Source organism: Coenobita brevimanus, chromosome 50 (genome assembly GCF_032717465.1).
Source record: "Coenobita brevimanus isolate Jiangsu-jjx chromosome 50, ASM3271746v2, whole genome shotgun sequence".
NCBI classification, from domain to species: Eukaryota; Metazoa; Arthropoda; class Malacostraca; order Decapoda; family Coenobitidae; genus Coenobita; species Coenobita brevimanus.
The window spans coordinates 7,589,899-7,615,053 of record NC_137003.1 but is presented as its reverse complement, the minus strand read 5'-3'; the positions used below and the strand labels follow the sequence as shown (position 1 = coordinate 7,615,053).

Below are 25,155 nucleotides of genomic sequence, written 5' to 3'. Positions count from 1 at the left end.
GCCTCTCCTTTCGTAGCCATGACTAGGAAACCGACTGCTAACCCCTTAACCCCTTAACCGCGGGGCGTCACTTTCGTGACGCTTGGGAGCAAGGGATCATACCGCGGGGCGTCGCTTTTGTGATTCTGTGTTATTTTGAATTCACCCGGGCTTCCAAGTGGGGGCTTGTATCATCTATCAGTACTGCCAATGTCCAACACTAGTCAGCACTCCTAATCTCATCTGTACTCCCATCCATTGTTGACAATTTAGCCATTTCTCCCCGTTCTTGACTCCCCTCCCTACCCCCCCTCCATTACCCTATCCTCTCGCCTGCCCGGCCGTGCTACGCTAAGTAAATCTTCCCTGGAATTTTTCACTGATTTCATCCATTGAAATAAGCCCTATGCCCTATTCTTATACCAAATAATATATACAAGAAAGAAATAAGGTAAGTGAGAGTGCCATACACCTGGAATTGGCTAATTATCACCTGACAACACCTCACGTGCACTCGTTCGCTAATTTCCGCTGTTTTTTTCCCCTTGAAATATGCCTTATAATCTATTTTTGTAATAAATATACATATAAGGAGGGAAGGGAGAAGCCTAAGTGATATTTACATTCACCTGGAACTACCTAATTTATAATGTATTGTCTAGATTTCCAGCCAATCATTTCAGTGAAATACATAGCTGTTTCAAGAGCTACGTTGGTAGTACTGAATATCCCCTAAGTAGGCCTCTACCCGGGCTGGCCCTCCCTTATCAGTTCTCTCTCATCTTCCGAAGAGGAGGTACGCCTGTTCCTCATGCTGACTTCAGGGCCTTTTTCACCCCCATGCAAAGGGCCCTGTGACCTTTACCCCCTACTAAACCTCGTGTGGAAAGAGGTAAAGGGCTGACAATTGATAAAAGAGTGACTACGATCTCTCTATTGAGTAAAACAGTGCAAGTGGAATTGTAAATACAGTAATGTGTAAATAATGTGTAAACAGAAAGTGAAAGTAATGAATGTAAATATACGTGAACAATGGAAAATAGTTTTATAAGTTACTTCAAGTGACAGTGCATAACAGTGTAAATAAAATAGAAATGTAAATAACGTAAATAAAATAGAGAACGTAAATAGAAATGTAAATGAGTAGTCTATCTATCTATCTATTGCCAGACGCCTCAGTCCCGTTTGGGGTGGCCACAAACAAATCGCCTCCAAGTCGCCCTGTCCCCCGCCATTTCACTCCCCTGCTCCCAACTCACACCCCCCTCTCTCATATACCTCTCCACCCCATCCCTCCATCTCATCCTCGGCCTCCCCCTCCCTCTTTCCCCCTCCACCTCACTCACATACACTCTCTTCGTCAGTCTTTCACCCTCCATCCTCTCCACATGGCCAAACCACCTCAGTATGCTCCTCATAACGCTTCCTATCACATCCACATCAACACCACAACGCTCCTTTATATCCTCATTCGTCAGCCTGTCTCTCCATGTGACTCCACAGGCTCCTCTTAAATAACTCATTTCCACTGCTCTCACTCTTGACTTGTGTCCTTCCAACAACGTCCAAGCTTCACTTCCGTACGTTAGAGTTGGTATCACAATACTGTCATGTAGTAACTTTTTCACTTCCATGCTCACTTCCCTGTTTCTTATCACTGCTTTCAAGGAACCAGCAACCTTTCTTCCCTGCTGTACCCTTTCAAGCACTTCACCCTCCAAACCTCCATCCTTACTCATCACACTACCCAAGTACTTAAACGTACTCACATTTTCCAATTCCTCATCATCCAACCTCGCTGTACATTCACTGACTTCACCTCTCTCAAAGACCATCACTTTACTCTTCCCTACATTCACCTTTAGATTCCGTTTCTTACACACTCTCCCAAACTCATCCACCAAGCCTTGCAGCTCCCCTTGGTCTTCACTCAACAACACAGTATCATCTGCAAACAACAGCACAGGGAGTTTCCAAACACTATCCTCTCTCACCAGGGCCACTCCAACATCCACTACCCTACCTTGTACCTCTTTTATTACCCCATCCATGTACAGATTGAACAATCATGGAGACATGACACATCCCTGTTTCAAACCAACTTTCAAAGAGAAAAATTCACTTAGTTCACCATCCACACGCACTGCAGCCTTCGCACCATCGTACATACTCTTCACAGCATTCAACAACTTCCCATCTACTCCATATATTCTTAACACTTTCCACAATCCTAGTCTATCCACCCTGTCATATGCTTTCTCCAAATCCATGAAAGCCGCATACAACTTCTTTCCCTTCTCTAGAAACTTTTCCACTAAAGATCTGAGAATGAATATCTGATCTACACAACCTTTTCCCTTCCTAAAGCCTCCCTGTTCTTCTCCAACTAATTCCTCTGTTCTTTCTCTAACTCTGTCAATAAGTATCCTACCATACACTTTTCCTATTATACTTAGAAGACAAATGCCCCTATGATTACCACACACTTCTTTTTCCCCTTTTCCTTTGTACAAGGGAATAATTATACCTGACTTCCAATCCTCCGGGACTCTACCTTCCTCCCAGGCCAATCTGCACATCTTCCACATCCATTCTACTACTATCTCTCCCCCATGCTTCAGCATTTCACCACACACTCCATCAATTCCTGGGGCTTTCCCTGATTTAACTTTCTTCATTGCTTCCACAACTTCTATCCTACTGATTTCTTCCTGTCTTCTCACCTCCCTCCTTCTCCCAGCCATTCCCCAGCCACTTATACTGCATTACTTCCATCCTCCACGTTCAACAATTCCTTAAAGTGTTCTCTCCATCTGCTCACTTTTTCTCCCTTCTCCACTAGTAATCTACCATTTTTATCTTTCACTCCCCTGCTAACTTCACTTCCACCCTGTCTTACTCTTTTCACCTCTCTCCAGAACATTTTCTTACAGTCCCTCCACTTTACACTCAAATTCCTTCCAAATTCCTCATCCACTCTCTTCTTACTCTCTCTTACTAATCTTTTCACCTCTCTCTTTCTTTCTACATATAACTCTCTCTTCCGCCTCTCAACCTCTTCCACGCCCCTATTCCTCATCCATTCATTGTATGCTTTCTTCTTTTGTGCCACAGCCTGTTTCACCTCTTCAGTCCACCACGCTGTTCCTTGCACCCCCCTCCGTCTTCTCTTCCTTCCACACACCACATCACATGCTGCACATATTTCTTCTGTAAATATTCTACACACACCTTCCACGTCCCCCATCTGAAAGAAATTGAGTAGTATTATAAGAATACGAGTATATACACTAGGAGTAATGAAAGTGAAAGTTTCACTCTAGCATGTCTGAATACTATGAGTTATGAGAGTGAAGATGAAAGTGACATTCACTCTCAATGCTAGTATACAGGATGAGAAAGTGAATGCTACGTATTTTACTGAAAGAAATTGAATCCCTACAGTGACAATAAACTAATACTACTGAAGGAAACTTATGGATAGAGACTGTAGATATATATAAGTGTTATATAGTAATAGAAATATAAAGTGTGAGGGGTTTTATGAATAATAAATGACAGAGTACCAAGAGCGAACTAGCGCAAGTGCGGCGGTCAGACGCGCTCATAATTTTCATTGCTTTCACAGTGGGTTTTTTTTTGGAGTATGGATCCCAAACTACTTGAAAATCATAAAGTAGTGTTTATAGTGTTAATATCTGGCTGTGGTAATCATATTACAGGTTGTAGGGAAGTGTAAAGTGGAGACTTCGTTACCCAACTTCAGAGGTCTCCACAAGTCCTACGGTAACTGACGAAGGCTCAACAAACATTCCAGGAGAAAGCTGAAGGTATGTGCCATAAGCATATATAATTTTAATATTCTAGGACTAATAACTGATTTTTGGCAAATATTTTTTGAGAGTCTGTCAGAGCCCGAATAACCCCGCGGCACACGCAAAACATCGGTAAACATGCCCGCGGTGTAGGGGTTAAAGCTGCCATCTACCTATACTAAGCTGGAGGTAACAAGCGCAGAAAAACACACTTTCAAGGCGAGGAAATTTGTTTTGGTGCCAAAATAGACAGGACCCTCAGGCGACAATATACCATCTTGGATGCAAGGGTACTGTATTCCTCTGTTACCATCCTTCTTCCATTTCCGGAAAAGCCTTCTTTTCTCACTACCTGCAGCCTCTACACCCTCATCCCACCACCAGGTTACTTTATGTCTTGGTGGGCTCTTGTCCAACCATATAATGCATCAGTAACTCTCAAGACGTTGTTCTTGGGGGCTCTGTACTGTTCATTAATGCCTCTGTCAACAGCTCCCTGTTCAGCCACCAGTCTCATCGCGCTATAGAAAGCATCCCTTACTGCCTGGTTTTCCAGTTTCCATATTTTCCTCCTATGGTGGTACCATTCTTAAGTGGCGGTTTGGGTGGGGCACGAACCTCTGTACAGTGTTGCCACGTGTTCCATACCCGCTATGTGAACGGATCTGATATATGTAATAGGCATCACAATAAGATAAACACATATGAATATAATGGTAACGTGTGTATTATAATATATGAAAGAACAGTAAACTTATTATGCATAAAATATTTATACGGCAATACAGAAACGTGACAATTATTTTACAGTGTTGCTTAAAAAAAAGTAGTCACTTTTATTGGCTGTTACCGTATTTCTGGGGTTGGTAATAATGTCACAATTATGATTATAGGATAATGTGCAGGAATATAAGCAAAAATATGCCAGTTTCTTAGTAAAAAAAAATATATACATTAAACCCTCGAGAGCGGCAACACTCACACACACCCAGTCCGACCTGGTCATCTGTGAGGGAGAGAGGAATAGGCCTGTTTGGGGACACCTCTTAAAAAAACGCGCCAAGATTTTAACCTCCTGGGTGGTGTGGAAATAAAGTCAAATTTACAATATGTACATTACAACGTAAAAGAAAATAACCAAAATGTATCCTAAAATACCACAGACGAGAGAGAGAGAGAGGGGGGGGGGAGGCAGACCAGGGGCAGTGTTGAGTGCAGCTTAATAAGAGATGAAGGAAGGGAGGGAACGAAGGAGGGAGAGAGTGATTGAATGACAACAAATCATGGCGCCACAACAACGAGGTCATCTGGCGCCATATGTAAAACAATAATATTTTTAAACATAATTAGATATAATAAAAACAAAATACAGAAATGAAAGCACAAGTTTATAAGTCACTCATAAAAGAAACAAAATTCCCAAGGGTGACGCACGTCTCCCCCACGAGAGAGAGAGAGAGAGAGAGAGAGAGAGAAGGCAGGCAAGGGGAAGTGTTGAGTGCATTGTCAAGATGAAGGGAGGGAAGGAAGGAGGGCGAGAATGATTGAATGAAAAGGCGCCGTAACACCGAGGTCATCCGGCGCCATATGTAAAATAATATAATAAAAAACAAAGAAATGAAACCACAAGTTTATAAGACATAAAAGAAACAAAATTCCCTAGGGTGATGCACATCACCCCAGGAGAGAGAGAGAGAGAGAGAGAGGCATCGCGAGTATGGAAAACGTGGCAACACTGTACAGAGGTTGGTGCCCCACCCAAACCACCAGTTAAGAATGGTACAACCATAGGTACATAAGTCCTCTTTTCATCACTCATTCTTTGAGCACCATGTAACACATCAATAATTTGTGCTGCTGCACACACTCCTCTCTTCCTATAACTTTAACATCCCTCACTAACCTCCTATCAGCCTTCCTGACCAGAAAATAATCTATCAGACTGCTTTTCCCCCCAGACTCGAATGTAATCAACCTACTGTCTCTTTTCCTAAAATGTGTGTTGCACACAATCATGTTCACTGCCTCCCCAAACTCAAGTAACCTTTCCCCTTCTGCATTTCTTGTAGCCTACCATATGTACATCCCCCATGTACTCCTTCATATCCTTGAGCTGCTTCACCTACATAACAATTTAAGTCCCCTCCCAAAACCAGTATCTCATCATCCCCCATATCACCTACTACACATATTAAGTCATCCCAAAAGCTGTCCTTCTCTACTTCATCCAAGCCTGCCTGTGGAGCATTATGCTGATATGATTGCAAACATCATTTCACCGAACAAAACTTTCACTACTAATATCCTATCGCTTACTCTCATAGCATTCATACCATATTCCACCCATTTCTCCACAACCAACACACCCACACTCCCATACCCATCTGTTCCCCCCAGCCAAAACAACTTATAGTAGCAATCCTTCCCGACAATCTTTCTGTCTCATCCACCCCTGTACCAGACCTCCCGCAAGCATGTCACATCCACCCACCTCCTACTGAATGCCTCAACGACTTCCCCTGCTCTACCCCTAAAACTTCCTACATTCCATGAACCCACTGATAAAGAAAATTAGCTAGTGTAAGTGTGTGCACTAAACACACTTACACTCAAGTGCGTGTACCTCAATGACCAAGTGACATGGCATGAATATTATTAGCATTGGACTAAAACTCAACTCTGTCGCTACACAGCACTCCCGTCCCAATCATGCTATGTCAGCTAAACTGCTTCCCCCCCCCCCCGAGGTGAAGAAGCACTTGACAGGTTGGTGATGACTGGCTGAATGCAACATGTCTGAACAACATCGTTGTATTTCAGATAATTACCACACCAATGTTATTCGGACATGTCGTATTCAGTCAATAATTACCAATCTGTTAAGTGCATCTTCGCCTTAAAAAAAAAAAAAAAAAAAAATATAGCTGGTGCACTATTTAAACAGTTCGGTTTCTTTCTGGACAGACCTCGTACAACTCCCGAGGCCTTCAACATTTCAGCAATCAATGCAGACACATCTGCTGCCTTCCTTAACTACATCCTATATTTGGATAGGTTAGGTTAGGTTCCAAAAATTTTAGGTTACATGGTAAATCTGGTTAAGTATGGATAAGCCAGAACCAGTAAGACTAAAATTGAGCAGGTTTCACCTCAGATTCTTCCAGTTTCTCTATGACATTAAGACCCAGTATTATCCATTATAGCTTGGTAAAAATTTACAGTACCAAAGCTGACTTGGAAGTTTAATGTATTGATTGCCATTATTATTCTGTACGAATCCGGCATTTAAGTTTTGTGAATGTTCACCATTATTTCTTAGGAATCTGGCCGCCACCTTGAAACACCCACACTCGTCACCTCCACCATGGTAATGCATTTGGAACACTGTACTTTGCTTGCTGTTTCTGTTTCGTTATTGCTTACATAAGTTGAGCAGTCATCCATGGCACTATATTTTCCAAATTCATCGGCTGATTTCAAAAGAAGCAAGGGTCAGACGTAGTGTATAATCATCATCAGCGCCGCTCGGGCCCTTGGCAGCGCACACACAAACAACACAGCACTACCCATGAGAAAGCCTCTCCATTATGACAGAGCTCAGTGGTCCCAACACAGCACTGTACTGGCAGTTTCCAAAACCTACCCTCTCATTAATTCTATCTATCTATCTATTGCCAGACGCCTCAATCCCGTTTGGGGTGGCCACAAACAAATCACCTCCAAGTCGCCCTGTCCCACGCCATTTCACTGCCCTGCTCCCAACTCACACCCCCCTCTCTCATATACCTCTCCACCCCGTCCCTCCATCTCATCCTCGGCCTCCCCCTACCTCTTCCCCCCTCCACCTCACTCACACACACTCTCTTCGTCAGTCATTCACCCTCCATCCTCTCCACATGGCCAAACCACCTCAGTGTGTTCCTCATAACGCTTCCTATCACATCCACATCCACACCACAACGCTCCTTTATATCTTCATTCGTCAGCCTGTCTCTCCACGTGACTCCACAGGCTCCTCTTAAATAACTCATTTCCACTGCTCTCACTCTTGACTTGTGTCCTTCCAACAATGTCCAAGCTTCACTTCCGTATGTTAGAGTTGGTATCACAATACTGTCATGTATCTTTTTCACTTCCATGCTCACTTCCCTGTTTCTTATCACTGCTTTCAAAGAACCAGCAACCCTGGGGGTAGGGGGGTTTTCAAGAATACTCCCCCAGTATCCCTGCTTGTCGTAAAAGACGACTAAAAGGGTTGGCGGAGGGTTAGTGCCCCTCCCCGGAAAACAACTAACTAAAAAAACAAACAAGAAGCCTCATTAATTCTTCTGGTTAATTATACAAGGCAATACAAATTTATTACTACTCATTTCATCTTCTGAAATACTAAATATTGCTTTCAAATAAATTTTGGGCAATTTTTTCCTAGAAAAAAATGTCTATCTATCTATCTATCTATAGCCCGACGCCCTAATCCCGCAAAGGGTGGCCGCAGACAAAACGCCTCCAAGTCACTCTGTCACCCACCATTTGACTCCCCTCCCCCCAACTCACCCCCCCCCTCCCTCATATACCTCTCAACTCCATCCCTCCACCTCATCCTCGGTCTACCTCTCCCTCTCCCTCCCTCCACCTCACCTACATACACCCTCTTAGTCAGTCTTTCATTCTCCATTCTCTCCACATGTCCAAACCACCTCAGTGTATTTCTCCTAATCTTTTCAACCACATCCACATCTACCCCACAACGTTCCTTCACTTCTTCATTCGTCAACCTGTCCCTCCACGTCACTCCACATGCTCCTCTCAAGTAACTCATTTCCACTGCTCTCACTCTTGACTTGTTCCCCTCTTGCAAGGTCCACACCTCGCTTCCATACGTCAGGGTAGGGATCACAATACTATCATGCAGTGACTTCTTAACTTCCATACTCACCTCCCTATTTCTCATCACTGCTTTCAGGGTACCAACAACCTTTCTTCCCTGCTGTACCCTTTCACGTACTTCATCCCCCAAAGTTCCATCCTTACTCATCACACTACCCAAGTACTTGAATGCACTCACATTCTCCATATCCTCACCATCCAATCTCACTGCACACTCTGTGACTTCATTCCTCTCAAACACCATAACTTTACTTTTGTTTACATTAACTTTCAGCTTCCTCCTCCTACACACTGTCCCAAATTCATTCACCAAACCTTGCAACTCCCATTCATCTTCACTCAACAATACTGTATCATCAGCAAACAGCAACACCGGAAGCTTCCAAATCTCACCCTCATTCATTAGAGCCACCCCTACATCCACTGCCCTACCTTGCACCTCCTTTACAACCCCATCCATATATATATTAAACAGCCATGGAGACATCACACACCCCTGTTTCAGTCCCACATTGAGATCAAAGAACTCACTCAGCTCACCATCCACTTGCACCGTAGCCCTAGCTCCCTCGTACATACTCTTCACAGCACTCAACAATTTCCCCTCCACTCCATATATTCTCAATACCTTCCACATACCTTGCCTATCTATTCTGTCATAAGCTTTCTCCAAGTCCACGAAGGCAGCATACACTTTCCTTCCCTTCTCTAGATACTTCTCCACTAAACATCCTAGAACAAATATCTGATCTATCCTAATTAACTCAAATGACACTGAAATTAATATAATTATTGCTGAATTTAAACACTTCTAAGCAATTTCTCTTATATAAGCATACATCGTAAAATGCTTTTCTTCATACAAAAGAAAAGGAGATGGGGAATGGGAGTCTCGGTATTATTTTACAAGTGGCAGTGGTGCAATCAGAAGCATACTTGCCTCGGAAATTAGGGGTCTTGGGTTCAATTCCCGGGCCGACCACAGGATCTTTACACAGGGTTTCCCTTGTGCCAGTCTCTTCGTACCTAGAATTGAAATAGGGACCTGGTTTCGTGTTCTTGTCGGGTTAGGAGGCTCCCCAGCACCTCTTCCTTAACGATTTATTTTAGAAAATGTTAAAGGTGTAATTGTAAATGGAACAGAATAATGTAAAGGTAAATGGACAGGAGTAAACACAAGAAATAATAAGGAAAAATCTACATTAGATTATGTGATAACGAACAGGAGTGTATACGAGGACATAATAGATATGAATATAGAGGAGGAAGGAATGTACAAGCTAACAAAATACAAAAAACAAAGAAGTTAAGGAAACAGACCATAATACAATATTAATAGCAATGGATGATAATATGAAAGAAGTAAGGAATGAAAATGTAAAAAAGTGGTACTTTAAAAAAGGAGGATGGGAAAAGTTTAAAGAAATGACAGAGAAAAATGAAATTTTTGAGAGGATGTGGAAAAAAGTACACAACCAAGAACTATAGAAACTGAGTGGAATAAGTGGAAGGATGTAGTGTATAATATACCAGTACTGGATAGAGCATTTGGGAAAATAAGAATGTCAAAAAGGGGTCACGTCCCGAGCTATTTCGCACCTCCAACACCCCCCAATCCTGAGGTATTTTCGATTTTTGCATTGTTTCACTCACTAACTCATCACCATACCTGACCTTTTTTTGCCACATTACCTGATCATCATTTCTGACTGTTTCTTCCGCTAATGCTATGTAAACTTTGTCCTCCACATTGTCATTGACTGGGGAATCACTCTGGCCCTGAATGTCTTTATTGGCCAGGTCACTGGTAACAGGTGAATTGCCGAGACAATGGCGTGCGGGGGGGAGAGGGTGGGGAGGTTATGCGGTGTAAGGCATTGTCCCTGCTTGGCATCTTGTAGAGGAATAGAGGATGGTGTCCCGTGTATACATACGAAAAATCACACATGAAAATTGAAAATCGTGCAAATTATGAACCTTGCAACCGTGCGACGTACCAGTACATTGACGGGACTGGCAAATGCAAAATGTTGCAACTTACCCATACGTCGACGGGATGCCTCGGGTTAAACCAGGAATAGATAACAGGGTGAAGATATTAATGGAAAGAAAAAGGAAGATAAGGAAACAAATAAGAAAAGAGAATGATAAAACCAGAAAAGCAAACTTTGTAACAGAAAGAAAAGAGATTGAGCAAAATATAGCAAAATATATAAAAGAAAATGAGGAAAGAAGAATAGAAGAAATTAGTAATTAGCTTAATGATAAAAGAAATAATATTGATACGCTGTGGAAGTTAAGAAGACTTAACAAGAAACCCCAGTGGCAGTATACAGTAAGATAAAGATGGAAATGATATAAGAAACCCAGAAAAGGTAAAAGAAAGAGTTACAGAATACTATAAAGAGATATACAAAACAAATGATGTAACAAAAGGATATGAGGAATACACAGAATGCTTAGAGAGTATGATCAGAGAATGCTAGAGGTATGAAAACAAGGAAGAGGAAAAATTAAGTAAGGAAGAGGTGAAAATGGTAATTACAAAGTTAAAGACTGGTAAAGCAACTGGCCCAGATAAAATTAGCGATGAAATTATTAAAAGATGTGGGAAAAGTATGAGGGATTCAATAATAAGAATGATGATGAAAATATATGATAGAGAAATAATACCAAATCAATGGCACAAGGCATACATAAAAAATATATATAAGGGAAAAGGTAACAAGAAAGATTTGAACAATTATAAAGGACTGATACTGAACTCACACCTGATGAAAATGATGGAGAAAATAATAGAAATGAAGGAGACAGAAAAGCTGGAGAATATGAGTGATTACCAGTGCGGGGCAAGGAAAGGAAAATCAGTAAGGGAACATCATTTTTTTATAAGAAATATTACTGAAGAAGCACAGCAGAAAAAGAAAGAAATAACAGCAGTATATTTTGATGTATCAAAGTGCTCTGACAAAATGGTATTAAAGGAAGTAATGAAGGGGTTATGGTTAAAGGGAATAAAGGTTAAAAACTGGAGAATGATATATGAAATTAATATGAAAAATGAATTGAAACCTATGACAGAAATAGGGGAATGTAAAGGAGTGTATGTACAGGAGATGATAAGACAGGGATCAGTGCTAGGGACCAAAATAAGTTCAATAACTATGGATTCACTAAGCAGAATGGTGAGGGGAAAAAGAAAGTAATTGGAAGATAGGAAATGTAAGGATAAGCCCATTAATATTTCAAGATGATATCATGGCAATAGAGGAAAACTACAAAATACAGGATACTATAAACACAATTGAAGTATTCCTAAAATTAAAAAGACCAAAAATTAATGAACATAAAACAAAGCAATCAGCATTAGTTGGGAAGGGAAAAACAGTAAAAATAAATGGGAAAGAAATTATAAGAACACAAAGTCATAAGTACCTGGGAAAAATCATACAAGAAAAAGGGAAACAGAATATGGAAGTGGAAAATATGGTAAATAAAGCAAGGGTAGCAGCAAATGAATGTATTAACATCATAAATAGAAAAGAACTGAAAAAAAGTAGAATTAAAATTGGGCTAAAATTATTTAATACTTGTGTATTACCGGTAATGTTGTTTGGAGGGGAAAGTGGAAAAACATTAAAAGAAAGGAAAGCTCTAAATAGTGTTCAAACTCAGTACTCAACAAAATTAATCAAAGTACCAAGGACAACACCGAAATGTGCTTCATTAAATGAAACAAAGGAAGTAAAAATAGAACACAAAATTAACCAGAGAAAACTTGAATATTACATTGAACTCAAGAATAGGGAAGAAGACGCTGCTGAAGTAAAGATGAGAAGCATTGTGAAGATTTTGAAAGAGTACGTGAGAAATAAAACACATTAAAGAAAAGTACAGCATACCTGAAGACAGAAACATTAGAAGAGTGGCAAAAAGGGTAATAAAAGAAAAAATAATGACAAAAAATAAAGAAGAAATTTGTGAAGACATGAGAAAAGGGAGTAAGACAAAGGAATCAGTAACAAGAAATAGGCCTACAGAGATACCTAAAGGAAATAGAGTTTGAAAGCACAAAGATAATATTTTTGATTCAAACCAAAATGCTAGAAGTGAAGGAAAATTATAAGAAAAAGTATGAGCCTAACCTTACATGTGACCTGCATCAAGAAGAGAATGAAAATCAGCATCATTTATTCATACGTGAAGCATACGAAGATTTAACAAGAGAAATTAAAGGAAAAGAATCAATAACAAATACTAAAACAAAATGAATTACAGGTTGTAACAAATACAGTGGGCAGAATAATGAAAAGAAGTAATTATGAATATATGGAGCAACACAGAAATGAACAAGAGTGAGAAAAAAGAAAAAAGAAATAAATAAATAAAGCCATCTTGTTTAAAGACAAGAACTCCCGGATGGGAGTAGGCGCCAACAACAAGTTGCCAATATGCGGTTCAGGGATATTACCACCATAAACGCATATTATGATACCTAACCCTAAGGTAAGCATTCCGCTGCAGCTGGCTAGGTTAGGTTAGGTTAGGTTAGGTCCAGAAAAATATACAGCACAATTAGGGCGTCGAGCTATAGATAGATAGATAAGCTGGGGGGTGTATTGGCAACTTGTAAAAATTTACCGGAATCTCTAGCTCGCAGCTCTTTCATTGTATCAAAGTTTACTCAACCTAACCTAATTTAATTTAGTCTGGGTATAGATTCAATAACGGATGAAGCTATGAGCTGAACAACCCCCAACCCAACTCCTTACAGTATTTTAGTCCAAAAAGGTGCATTTGTAACGGATGTATATTGGAGAAAAATTGATCAAAAACTGCATAAACTAAATGACGAACAAATTAATTTCATTCTCCCTTGGCTCGAAAATCTAACCTCTTTAAAATTAACACCTGGGTAAATACACAGGGCAATACAAGTTTACTGCTACTCAGCCCACCTTCTGAAATATAAAATATTGCTTTCAAATCAATTTCGGGCCATCTATTTCCTGGATGGAGAATGATAAAAGATCGACTTGGAATCACTACCCATTACCACCAGTATCAACTTCCAGCCAAGTGGACTTCATCATCTCGTCAATCTTCTTCACTCCAGCTTCAAAGACTATGCTACAGAACCTCAAGATAAACATGTTATCGTTATTATAGTACTGGTTTATAGGTTTGTGATGAAATTTTCAGGGTTCTCACCTTCCAGCTGGCGGCTGGTGTATTGCTGCCCTCGCTTGGACCCGTTGCTGCGTCCACTCATAGGGGGCTTAACTGCCCCATAACATATAATGTTACATGTGAGGCGGAATATTTTGGTTTTCACGTCGTCGTTGTAGTCGATGCGTTTGATAACCAGTAACACATGTACAAATAACACCCTTCGCAGCCACCTCTTACCGTTCCCCCATAAGGTTCCTGGTTCCAATAATGATCCAAGAGCTTAATAAAAATAAATGCGGATTTTTTCATCGCCACTAGCCTATTTCAACGTTCAAAAAGTATATGTAAATTATTATGGATTGTAATTAACATTGTTACATTAATGGTTATACATTAAATTATGAAATATAGCAGTGTTTGTGTTTGATATAGGATTTGATGATCGCTATGCGAGTTCTGTCGCCAACCCATAGATACTTGTAATTGGATAGAAAGATCTTGAATCTTAGGACATTCCTATTTCCATCAATATTTTCAAGAAATTTTATACCGTCTAACCTATAGTTAATCTTGTGAAAGGTTCATCATAACTTGGTCCAGATTTCGTCCTTTTGTAGGTTATTTCACCTTGCCCAGAAACCGACCATAGCTTATCCCCAACCCATCTCCAACACGCCATATGTCAAAATTTTCATCATTCCAAACCTCACAACTTAATAGATTAAAACATTTCGGTCACTTAACATACAGTACATCTAAATCTTGCCACTCCATTCTTTGATAAAAACCTTCTCTCCACCTTGAATACTGACATATTACAAGAGGCTAGCACTAAACTATGATCTTAACCACGAAAAAGTGCAGTGGAAAGGATGTAAAGCTGGAGTAGTGTCTTTTTCTGCCTCTGAGCCACTGAAATAAGCTGCAAAATGATGAAAATATGGGCCAAGTTTGTAAACAAGTTATAGGACACCCTGCACCTGTGAATTGCTCTAAGATCCCTTATATCATTCCGGGTCAGGTGCAGGAGAAGTAAATCTTCACCCCGTGGCACCAATATAATATACTGGACGGTTCCACTGCCTGGTTATAAGCCTACAAATAAACCTTAACTCCCTGTCACCCAAAATGAGGATGGTGGATTGCAGGAGAAAGGCAACTTCGGCCTATAGTCCATCAGACTAATGTTCAGATGAGCTTGGGGCAATGACTACTACCACCACCACCACTACTACTACTACTACTACTACTACTAACACAACTACTACCATGTACTCCACTATACTGCAACTGCTACTAGAGAATATTTTTTTTTTCCAATCACAAGACAATTTTATTAATTTCTGGTAAGATATCTTGCACTGAAGAAGTTAATGAGGGCTATATCTAATTCCTCATATATACCTAGTCGATCCTAAAATTAATGAATTGGAGATGGCAAGAACAAAATAGAAAATACATCATCTGCTTAATAAAAGGGCTTTATCTGATTAAAGGGGGTTTAGTTTTAAAAATAACCATGCCCATATTACTTCCTTGAGGTGTAGGGGCCGACTAGAATACCCAAGTCACCATATACAAGGGTAGATGACCAGCTTACTTACTTTCATGGCATCACAAGAATGAGTTTAGTGCAGCTGTGGGATGCCTTCTTGTGGTGGTGCAGGTCCTGTAGAATGCTGGGTGGCAGTCATTACTGCTTAGGATTTTAAAAAAAAATTGTGTGGCTGTAAATACATGTTGCTGTTTTCAGTTCCTGGTGGAGAAATATCAAGCAGCATCAACATGGCCATACCACGTTGAGTACACCGCTTCCCGTCCGATCAGCGAAGTTAAGCAACGTTGGGTCTGGTTAGTACTTGGATGGGTGACCGCCTGGGAACACCAGATGCTGTTGGCATCCCTACATGTCAAGTGGGGTTGGTGGAGGATTAGTGCCCCTCCCTGTAAAACAATTAACTCTAAGCCATTGGCCACCCCGTCTGGGATACATGGCGTCTGGCAATGAATGAATGAATGAATCAACATGGGGTTCAAAGACAGCCAGGCAGGGGTACTATGATGATGATGATATGTATTGGTAACATAAACATGTCTGATATAAAGTAAGATTAAGTTATAACAGTAGTTGGGTATAGGTGGGGCTTCAGGTGGTGTGGGGGTAGAGATGGTGGTGGTTAAAGGTGAGGATATACAGAAGATGGTGGTTGGTGGTGGTGGGGATGATGGTGGTGTGAAGCTGGAGATATGGATGGTAGTGATGTGAGGGTGGGAATGGTGGTGGTGTGGGAGGTTGGGATAGTGGTGGTGTGGGGGTGGGGATGGTAGCAATGTGAAGACGGAGACAGTGGTGGTGTGAGGATAGGGATGGTGGCGGTGTGAGGGGGATGGTGGCGGTGTGAGGGTGGAAGTACTGATGGCGGTGGTGTGGGGTTGGGGATGCTGGTGCTGAGGATGTTTTGGTGTTGAGTAATCCAGGTGTATGGCTAAGTAGACCCATCAACACAAGGCATGCAACCACCTCCCTAGGCCATCCCATGCCGTGAGCTGATGTTCCCTTGCCAAAGACAGCACCTCGCCACACCAAGCCAAGGGGAATGTGGAGGTTTAGTTCCTGGATGGTCACCACATTTGCATCATCCAGCCAGTTAACAGGGGCACCACAGTAGGCACCAACTCACTCCATTACTTGGTTACAAGCTCACCATCCAGTGTTGGACAGTAAATTGTTTCTTGGGTTACAGGAAATCATTAGGATTATCACTCAGTGTAAAGCCACCTGAAATGGATAGAATAGTGAAAAAGGTGACAAGAAGGATAGAAGAAATAAGAATAGAGAACAGGCAGAAATGAATGATAAAGGTGAAGGAAGAAGTAGGCAACACTACTGGTACATCATGTGAATGGAAGATTGTCACCACCATCTACTTCCTACTGGGAATGTGAACCCATGTAATTAATGGTGCAAAACTGTATACAGTAGTAAGATGGAAGAGAGAAAACAACCATATTTTCCTCCTTTTATTGAATAATATTCAACAAAAATTATTGACATGCTGTAAACCAATAAAATATGCTGTACACTATATACAAAAAGCAGTTCTTTAGTGTTATCAGTGCTCATTGTAACACTGGTTAGGCTGGGATAGATAGAATAATCTTCAGCCTGAGACAGTCTACTGCAGGCTGGTATTGTGGCATCAAATATATGGGTATCAGACTAGTCACAGTAGCATAAGGCATCTGAGGTGCAGACTCTCAGCAGGAAGACAGTTACAGATGCCAGATGTCTCCACAAATACCATACCTGACCACACACAGACACACTAAACTATACGTTTATCCTGATTACCTACATTTTTGCACCTTTATTAGTTGATAAACCTAAATAAATGAAATTTACAGTTAACAGTCCCTTCAAGGGGGAAAAAAAAAATGAGCTTTCGACATGTGCACATAATTTACTGTGGGCCTAGCTTGTCTTGGCACCACCATTCAAACATAAATTATATAAATTTACAACGCTGTGTTCCTTAACAAGCTTATAAATATTTTCCTCTTACTCTGCAGCAGCGTCAGTGTCCGCAGATAACTGTTCACTACTCGTTTCATGTTCCAAAAGCAATAGCACAACTTGAATTTTTCCAATCATCCAGCTGAGAATAAATAAGGCTCACTGATGTTCATTTTTTTGTGAAATTACTTAGCTTTTTCACACAACAAAGGACCAGCTTAGCATTTTCACACAAAAAAGGACCAGAAATAGGCACACTGTTACTACAACACTGCCTGAACCATTGGTCAATATCTTCGTATTGGTAAAAACATTTTTCTCTGTGGAGTGACTTCCAATACATCACATCTTTGTTATATTAACTGTCTGAAGAAAACTTTAAAACTGTAGTGTTCTAAACACCATATTCCTCCTTGAGAACACATCCTGAGAAACCTCTGTCAGGTTTTTGCAACAGCACAAGCATAAGAGTTTTATTTTATCTTTGCACTGCACTCAGTACTGTCACTTAGGTGCTTGGTTCTCATGATCAGGACAAAAGTTAGTCAATATAACCAAAGAAAATAACGAAAATCTTGGAAGATAACAATGCTTTCGACCAGGTCGCTGTCCTTTCACACAATGAGGACGGAGTCAATACGCTTAATCTGCTAAGTCTGCGACCTGACGCAACATACTGGGGAGGTGGGGAGGGTGGGGGGAAGCATGTGTACCACACCTCAGCAATAAATTCAAATCCATTCCGAGTTCAGATGTATTTGAATGTTATATGATTTCAGTTTTTCAGATTTCACTGTATAACCAAATGGACGTCTGGTAGTCTTGTGGGTTAAGGAGCTTCAACTGGATGTGGCCCCTTAGTGTTTACATTCAAGGGATAGTTGCTTTTTTTTTTTAATCCCATAATACTACTCAGGGGAGTGCTGGACAAGCAGTCTAGTCCAGGGCCCCTATAATCCTGACAAGATAAAAGATTGTATAGTAACAGTAGAGGTAATACACTAAGTCAATTCCTGTTAAAATATGACTAGCACATGGCAAACAAACCTCAGCTGTTACAGAAAAACATCCATGTACAATAAAGCAATCTGTACATTCCAGTGGCTTGAACATTGAATAATGTGTGAATAATCATCAGGCCATTTTGCTGGGCATGCTGTTTATAGTTCCCCCACTTTCATACTTCTCTTTCCTTGTTTCTGGATCCTACCTTATCCCATCCTTAGGTGGGAAAAAATGTGATGATGATGATGATCATCATCATGTCTGTATTATATTTTTTCAAAGACAAAGGAGGCAGCATAATGCTGAAAAAAGCCTCAATGGAATATACATTTTAAGGATGGCAACACAGATTGCTAGTGGTGAAGGGAGAAAAAGTAAGCAGATGGAGAGAACACATTCACGAACTGTTAAACATAAGAGAATGAAAGTGATGCAAGGATAAGTGGCTGGGGAAAGACTGGGAGAAAGAGGGAGGTGAGAAGCGTGGAAGAAATCAGTAGTGAAAGCAATGAAGAAAGTCAAAATGGGGAAAGCCCCAGGAATTGATGGAGTGCATGATGAAATGCTGAAGCATGGGGGATAGTAGTAGAATGGATATGGAAGATATGCAGATTGGCCTGGGAGGAAGGTAAAGTCCCGGAGGATTGGAAGTCAGGTATAATATTATTCCCCTGCACAAAGGAAAAGGGGAAAAAGAAGTGTGTGGTAATCATAGGGGCATTTGTCTTCTTAGTGTCATAGGAAAATTGTATGGTAGGATACTTATTGACAGAGTTAGGGAAATAACAGAGGAATCAGCAGGTGAAGAACAGGGAGGTTTTAGGAAGGGAAGAGGTTACATAGATCAGATATTCATTCTTATGTCATTCATGGAAAAGTTTCTAGAGAAGGAAAATTAGTTGCATGCAGCCTTCATGGATTTGGAGAAAGCATATGACAGGGTGGAGGGATAAGGAATGTGGAAAATATCAAGTATATATGGATTAAATGGGAAGTTGTTGAATGCCGTGAAGAGTACGTATGAGGGAGCTAAGGCTGCAGTGTGCGTGGATAGTGATTTCAGTGAATTTTTCTATTTGAATGTTGGACAGAAACAGGGATGTGTCATATCTCCACGGCTGTTCAATCCGTATATGGATGGGGTTATAAAGGAGGTACAATGTAGGGCAGTGGATGCTGCAGAGGGCAACATTTGGAAACTCCCTGTACTGTTGTTTGCAGATGATACTGTGTTGTTACATGAGGACGATTGGGAACTGCAAGGCTTGGTGAATGAGTTTGGATGTGTGTTTAAGAAATGGAATCTAAAGGTGACTGTAGGGAAGAGTAAAGTTATGGTCTTTAAGAGAAATGAAGTCATTGAATGTACAGTGAGGCTGGATGATGAGGAAATGGAAAATGTGAGTGCACTTAAGTACTTGGGTAGCATGATGAATAAGAATGGAAGTTTGGAGGGTGAAGTGCTTGAAAGGGTGCAACAAAGAAGGTTGCTAGTTCTTTGAAAGCAGTGATAAGAAAAATGGAACTGAGCATGGAAGTGAAAAAGTTGCTGCATGATAGTATTGTGATACCAACTCTAATGTATGGAAGTGAATCTTGGATTTTGTTGGATGGACACAAGTCAAGAGTGACAGCAGTGGAAATGAGTTATTTGAAAGGACCATGTGGGGTTAAATGGAGAAACAGAATGACATATAAGGACATGAAGGAGCACTGTGGCATGGATGTGGATGTGATAGAAAGCGTTCGGAGAAATACACTGAGGTGGTTTGGCCATGTGGAGAGGGTGGAGAGTGACAGACTAACAAGAACGTATGTGAGTGAGGTGGAGGGGGTAGAGGCAGAGGAAGGCCAAGGATGAGATGGAGGGATGGAGTGGAGTGGTATATGAGAGAAGAGGGAGTGAGCTGGGAGCAGGGCAGTGAAATGGCAGGGGACTGGATGACAAGGAGACAAGTTGTTTGTGGGCACCCCTTACAAGATTAAGACGTCTGGTAGTAGATAGATAGATAGACAGAACATGGAATACAAAGGGTGGAAAAACTTGTCATACAAGTAAACATATTTGTGTTGATAAAGCTCAAATGGAAATGTACGGTACTTGTGTGAGAGCAATGGGTACAGAACTGACACATCTGTTGGAGGGGATAAGAATGAGAGGGTAAAGGAGGGTGCAAGCACTGCTGTGTGTGAGAAATGGAAGAAAGTATAAGGGAGTATGGACTGGTTGGATCAAAGATTGTTCAAGTAAGAATTAAAGACAGAATACAAGCATGGGAAATGGTACCGGTATGAATATGTGCTCCATAAGTGGAGTTCTGAGAGTATGATGAAGCATGCTTGCAGAAGCTTAATACAGTGAAAGAATGTTTCCAACTGAAGATATGAATGCTAGAGTGGGGACTGCAAGAAGAGATGGGATGGTTGAAAGGTGGGATGTGCCCAGTGAAGTGCATGGGAATGGCAGTGCACTGGTGGATGCTCTGTGCCAGAAAGGGCTTGGCAGTAGCCTAAACCTTTATCAGGTACAAGATGATTTACAAGTATAAATGGAACCTGATAAAATGCACAGGAGGAAAGTTAGGTGAATGTTAGACTGTCACTGATTATGTATGTATAGATGACTGAAGGAGAGGGTATGTGCTTGATACCTGACAGTACAGAAGATTGGGAAGTGACATGTCTTACCATTATGTTGTAGCATGAAAGATAAATCTGAAAAAAAAATATATATATATATATATATATATATGGATGAACATATCATAGGAAGACAAGAGAAAGCTGTGTTATATGCAGGAGGAGGGAAAAATGGTGAAATAAAAATGCGAGATCAAGAAGTGATCAAGATATGAGTATGAGTACATGAAGAACATGAAACGTGTGAGTGAGGTGTTCACAAAAAAAAAAAAAAATCTGTACAACATGTGAAGTTGTGTAAGGGATTAAAAGAAGAGGCAAGGGGTGAAAATAACAAGAGTGGTGGAAGCAGAAGATAAAATAAGCTGTGTACGAGAAGAAAGTAAACCTGTATTGTGACAAGATGGGAAGTAGATGAATTCTGGATGTGCAAAGAAGGTAGTTGTTGTCTGCTGGAAAACAAAAAGACAGAACATACTATTGAGAGGGTATGCAGAGATAGGATGATGAATTTGGAAGAAGGATGAGCGTAAAATTGAGGGAATGTAAGAAACTGTATTGGAAGGAAGTGAAGACTGTAAGACTGGATGATAAGAAAGGTAACAAGAGGGTGAAAGCTAAAAAATGTTAGAATACTAGTGAGAGACAGTGATCAGATTGAGAGCTGTTTTGGAAGTTGTCGAATACTGAATAAAAAACAAAAGTAATGTTAGTATAAGAGCAAGGGGAATAGCTGTGAGAAGAGTGTCATGAAGGGAGAAAGGGATCAGCAGGATGGAAGTGTAGGTGGCACTGATGAAAGTCAAAATGAAAGAAGCACCAGGAACTGATGAAAAATGTGGTGAAATGTTGAAATGTGGGGAGGAGAGAATGACTGAATGGATCTGGAAAATGTGCAAACTGGCTGGGGAGGTGGGTTGAATGCCTGAGGACTGGAATCAGTTATAACAGTTCCCTTGCAAAAGGAAGGGGCAAAGAGAAGTCTGTGAAAAGTACAGGGGTATATGTCTCCTCAGTATAATAGGAAAAATATATGGCATGCTACTTGCTGACAGAGTTTATTAAAAAAGAAAAAAAAAAAAAAAAAAATGAACTGGTTGGAAAGGTGCAAGGAAGTTTTGGGAAGGGGAGAGTGTGAAGATCAGATTTTTTTTTGTGGTGTATAAGAGAAAAACAGAGTGTTACTCTGTGTAATCTGATTTGTATTTATGTTATGTCTGAATTTTCAGTCATTGGGTACAAGTTGTTCTGCTTACTGTGTGGTGCTGCTGAATGGAATGTTATTGCGTATAAAGGTAATGAGGTCATCCCTTTCTCTAATGTTTGTTCTTACTCAAGAGAGTTTGTGATTACAGAAATTGGATAACAAAGTTTTGAACAACTACTTTCAGTGGTATTATCTATGGAGAATCCCTATTACCTCTTCCTCACCAGTCTATTTCTGCATTTTACATATTAATATTTATTTCTTAGGTTATTAATATACAGTCAAGAGCAGAATGATGTAAATAACACATCAGGCTGTGGTGATGTCAAAATAAATCACTATATTCTTTTTTCCCCTAACTTGACCAAGATTTTACTCCTCTTGAGGCTTCTTTTTGTGTAGCTCAATGGTAGAAAATGACAATGCTACAGCTCTACATTCCTCCCATCACACTTCTTCATGACTAGCACTGTTTTGCATTAATCTCTTGCTATAAAGAAGTATCCAAGATGGACAGATGGCAAGGTTAGGCCACCTTTAAGTAAAAAGGGTACAGGATGTGATGCCAGAAAATCTCCTAAGCCCACAAGAATACAAACCCGTCTGCCAGACAACAAAACTTACATTCTTGCCAACAGCTGCTGCACACTTTGGAACACAGGATGCTGATAGCTGTTGCTCTACTGCATCCTGTACTTAAAAATTCTCTCTTCAGTAGATTATAATAGCTGCGTTGTCAGGTGGGGCAGCCATGGTCAAGAACTGTCAAAAAATAAATAAATAAATAACAGAACACTTTATTACTTCAAATAATGTGTCATTTAAGGGTACACTTAATCACCTCAAAGTATATAATTTTCACTTTATTCTTGGCACCCTGACAATTATATTTAGTTCATGACATTTTCTGCACTGGCCAGGATAGATACATCCTTCCCTGAGGTTTTTCTGAAGCTGAATAAAATTGTATGAAAGCAGAAAGAATAAGCTATACCCATAAAACAAGTCAACTCATTGAATCAAAGGGTATTTTATTTTTAATTCTTGATACTTCCACACAGTTTTTATCAAATTCAGGAAAGGCCTTTATTTCTGATGGGCTTTATGAAGGCTATAACTAACCCCTTCAGTTCATATTTAAAGTCATTATTGTGGTGAAGAAACTAATTATTTGGTGCTTATATCCAAAAACGAGATAAGTGTTTTGGACTACTGTGTGTCTAATTTCAATAACAAAATTAAACTTCCACTCTGTCATTGCATCCAATGGTTTGATGAATTATGTATGGAGAGTCACACAATAAAAGCTTTACCACCAGCTTGTTAACTTCAGAGTCAGTATACTATCTGGCAAGAGTGTGTAAAGAGCAACTGTAAAGAAAAAAATAAAAAAAAACATTATGTGCAGATGGTTAAGCCTGTGAGGTTGAGATAAGATTCCATCCATCCATCATCCAATCCTATGTTGCACCGTGAGGAGTGAAGGACCCCGGGGTCGGGCAAGTTGGCCCTGTCATTTAAGATGAGAGTGAACAGCTCACTCATCCCTGAGTGGAATAACATGAGCAATAAACCCCAAACACCCCTTGGATATAAACCTACACAGGCTCAATCTGACTGGAGTGCCTTAATTACCCACAAAACCACCAGGTGCCATAATTTGGTTATATGGTTACCACCAAGTGTAGTAAATGGTTTCCTGGTGTACAGGAAACCAATGGTTTAAATAATGCATGAATGACTGTGTCACCCATTTCACTAGGCATGCTCTTGATAGCTCTGTCTTTCGTACTTTCTCTTTCCATGCTTCTGGAGCCTACCCCACCCCATTTTCTGGCAGGTAAAAATATGATGATGATGATGAATTATTATATAGCAGGTCTTTTGAAAAATCATATTCGTTTATTAAAGCAGTCAGCAGAACTAATCCTCAATGAAAGTTTTCATTATTCAGCTGCTGATTAACTATGGTAACACCTATTATTCACTTAAAGTTGCTCATAATTCTTTCTAGGGTTGTTTTGCAGCAAAGGAATTAGTATTTCTTGCACATTTAACCACTCAGCCATGAACCAAAAGCACATCTCAAAGTTCTTTCACTTACAATAGCATACTGCCTCCACACATCACACAACTAAGTGAAAACTGACTATGCCAACAGTGATAAAACTGACAGGAAAGGCTGCAGGGTCAAAAGGCATAAAACCTCCAAAGATTTAAGAGTGGCTTTAAGTAACAAAATTCCTTATGAGTTACTCTTATGCACACAAAAACTCCTTGAAGTAATATACAACCATCCTGAGGTTTAAAATTTACTCCAATGCTAGCAAGATCTTGAGTTATTAAGGGTGTCTTTAGACTCCCTGACATTACAGTACTTTACTCCAAAGCATCAAAATGACAACATAAGCAGGGAAGAGATGTCAGTTAAGTACAGGTCATACTCAGGATGTTTTGAAAGTGAATGCTGACTCCTAAATAATAAAGCTGTGACGGTATTATGCTGGCATGTGATAGATATGGTATGGGATGAACTCAAAAGCCTCACTGTGAAGACCAAGGCTCTATTCCTTAAATCAAAGTGCAGTGAAAATTAAAGCAAAAGTAGCACAAAGACTGAACATATGCTATGAAGAGTGTCACCCTGTACAAACAGGTTGTGTATGGCCTTGGGTTAGGCTGGTTTACAACACAAGGGTATACGTGACACCTAGATCAAACAACAGGAGGCTGAAAGAGGAAACTATTAGCAAAGTTCTAGATGCAGATGACCTTGTACCTAACATTCAAGTTGATGGAGTACAAGGGAAACAGAGTGTAATGAAGAGCGCCACTTAAATGCAGTGGATGGTGTCCGTTGTTGAACTAAAGGTATTGCAAGTCACTGAGAATCAAGGTGATGGAACAAGGCAGCAGAAAGTGAGGTAAAAAAAAGG

General features: G+C 40.4%; 1 protein-coding gene and 1 non-coding gene across 2 annotated transcripts in view; one reads left to right on the top strand and one right to left on the bottom strand.

The window, feature by feature from the left end:
* Positions 1-15,634: 15,634 nt before the first annotated feature.
* LOC145399941 (5S ribosomal RNA) lies at positions 15,635-15,751 on the top strand. The gene has a single exon (XR_013897386.1). It is a non-coding gene; the product is annotated as a 5S ribosomal RNA (ribosomal RNA).
* A 2,293-nt stretch (positions 15,752-18,044) lies between these two features.
* LOC145399618 (netrin receptor UNC5C-like) overlaps positions 18,045-25,155 on the bottom strand; it is a 443,677-nt gene continuing 436,566 nt past the window's right edge. Inside the window, exon 20 of the mRNA XM_080272158.1 lies at positions 18,045-18,325. The gene's annotated coding sequence lies outside the window, so the exon portion shown is untranslated. The remainder of the gene's footprint in view (positions 18,326-25,155) is intronic.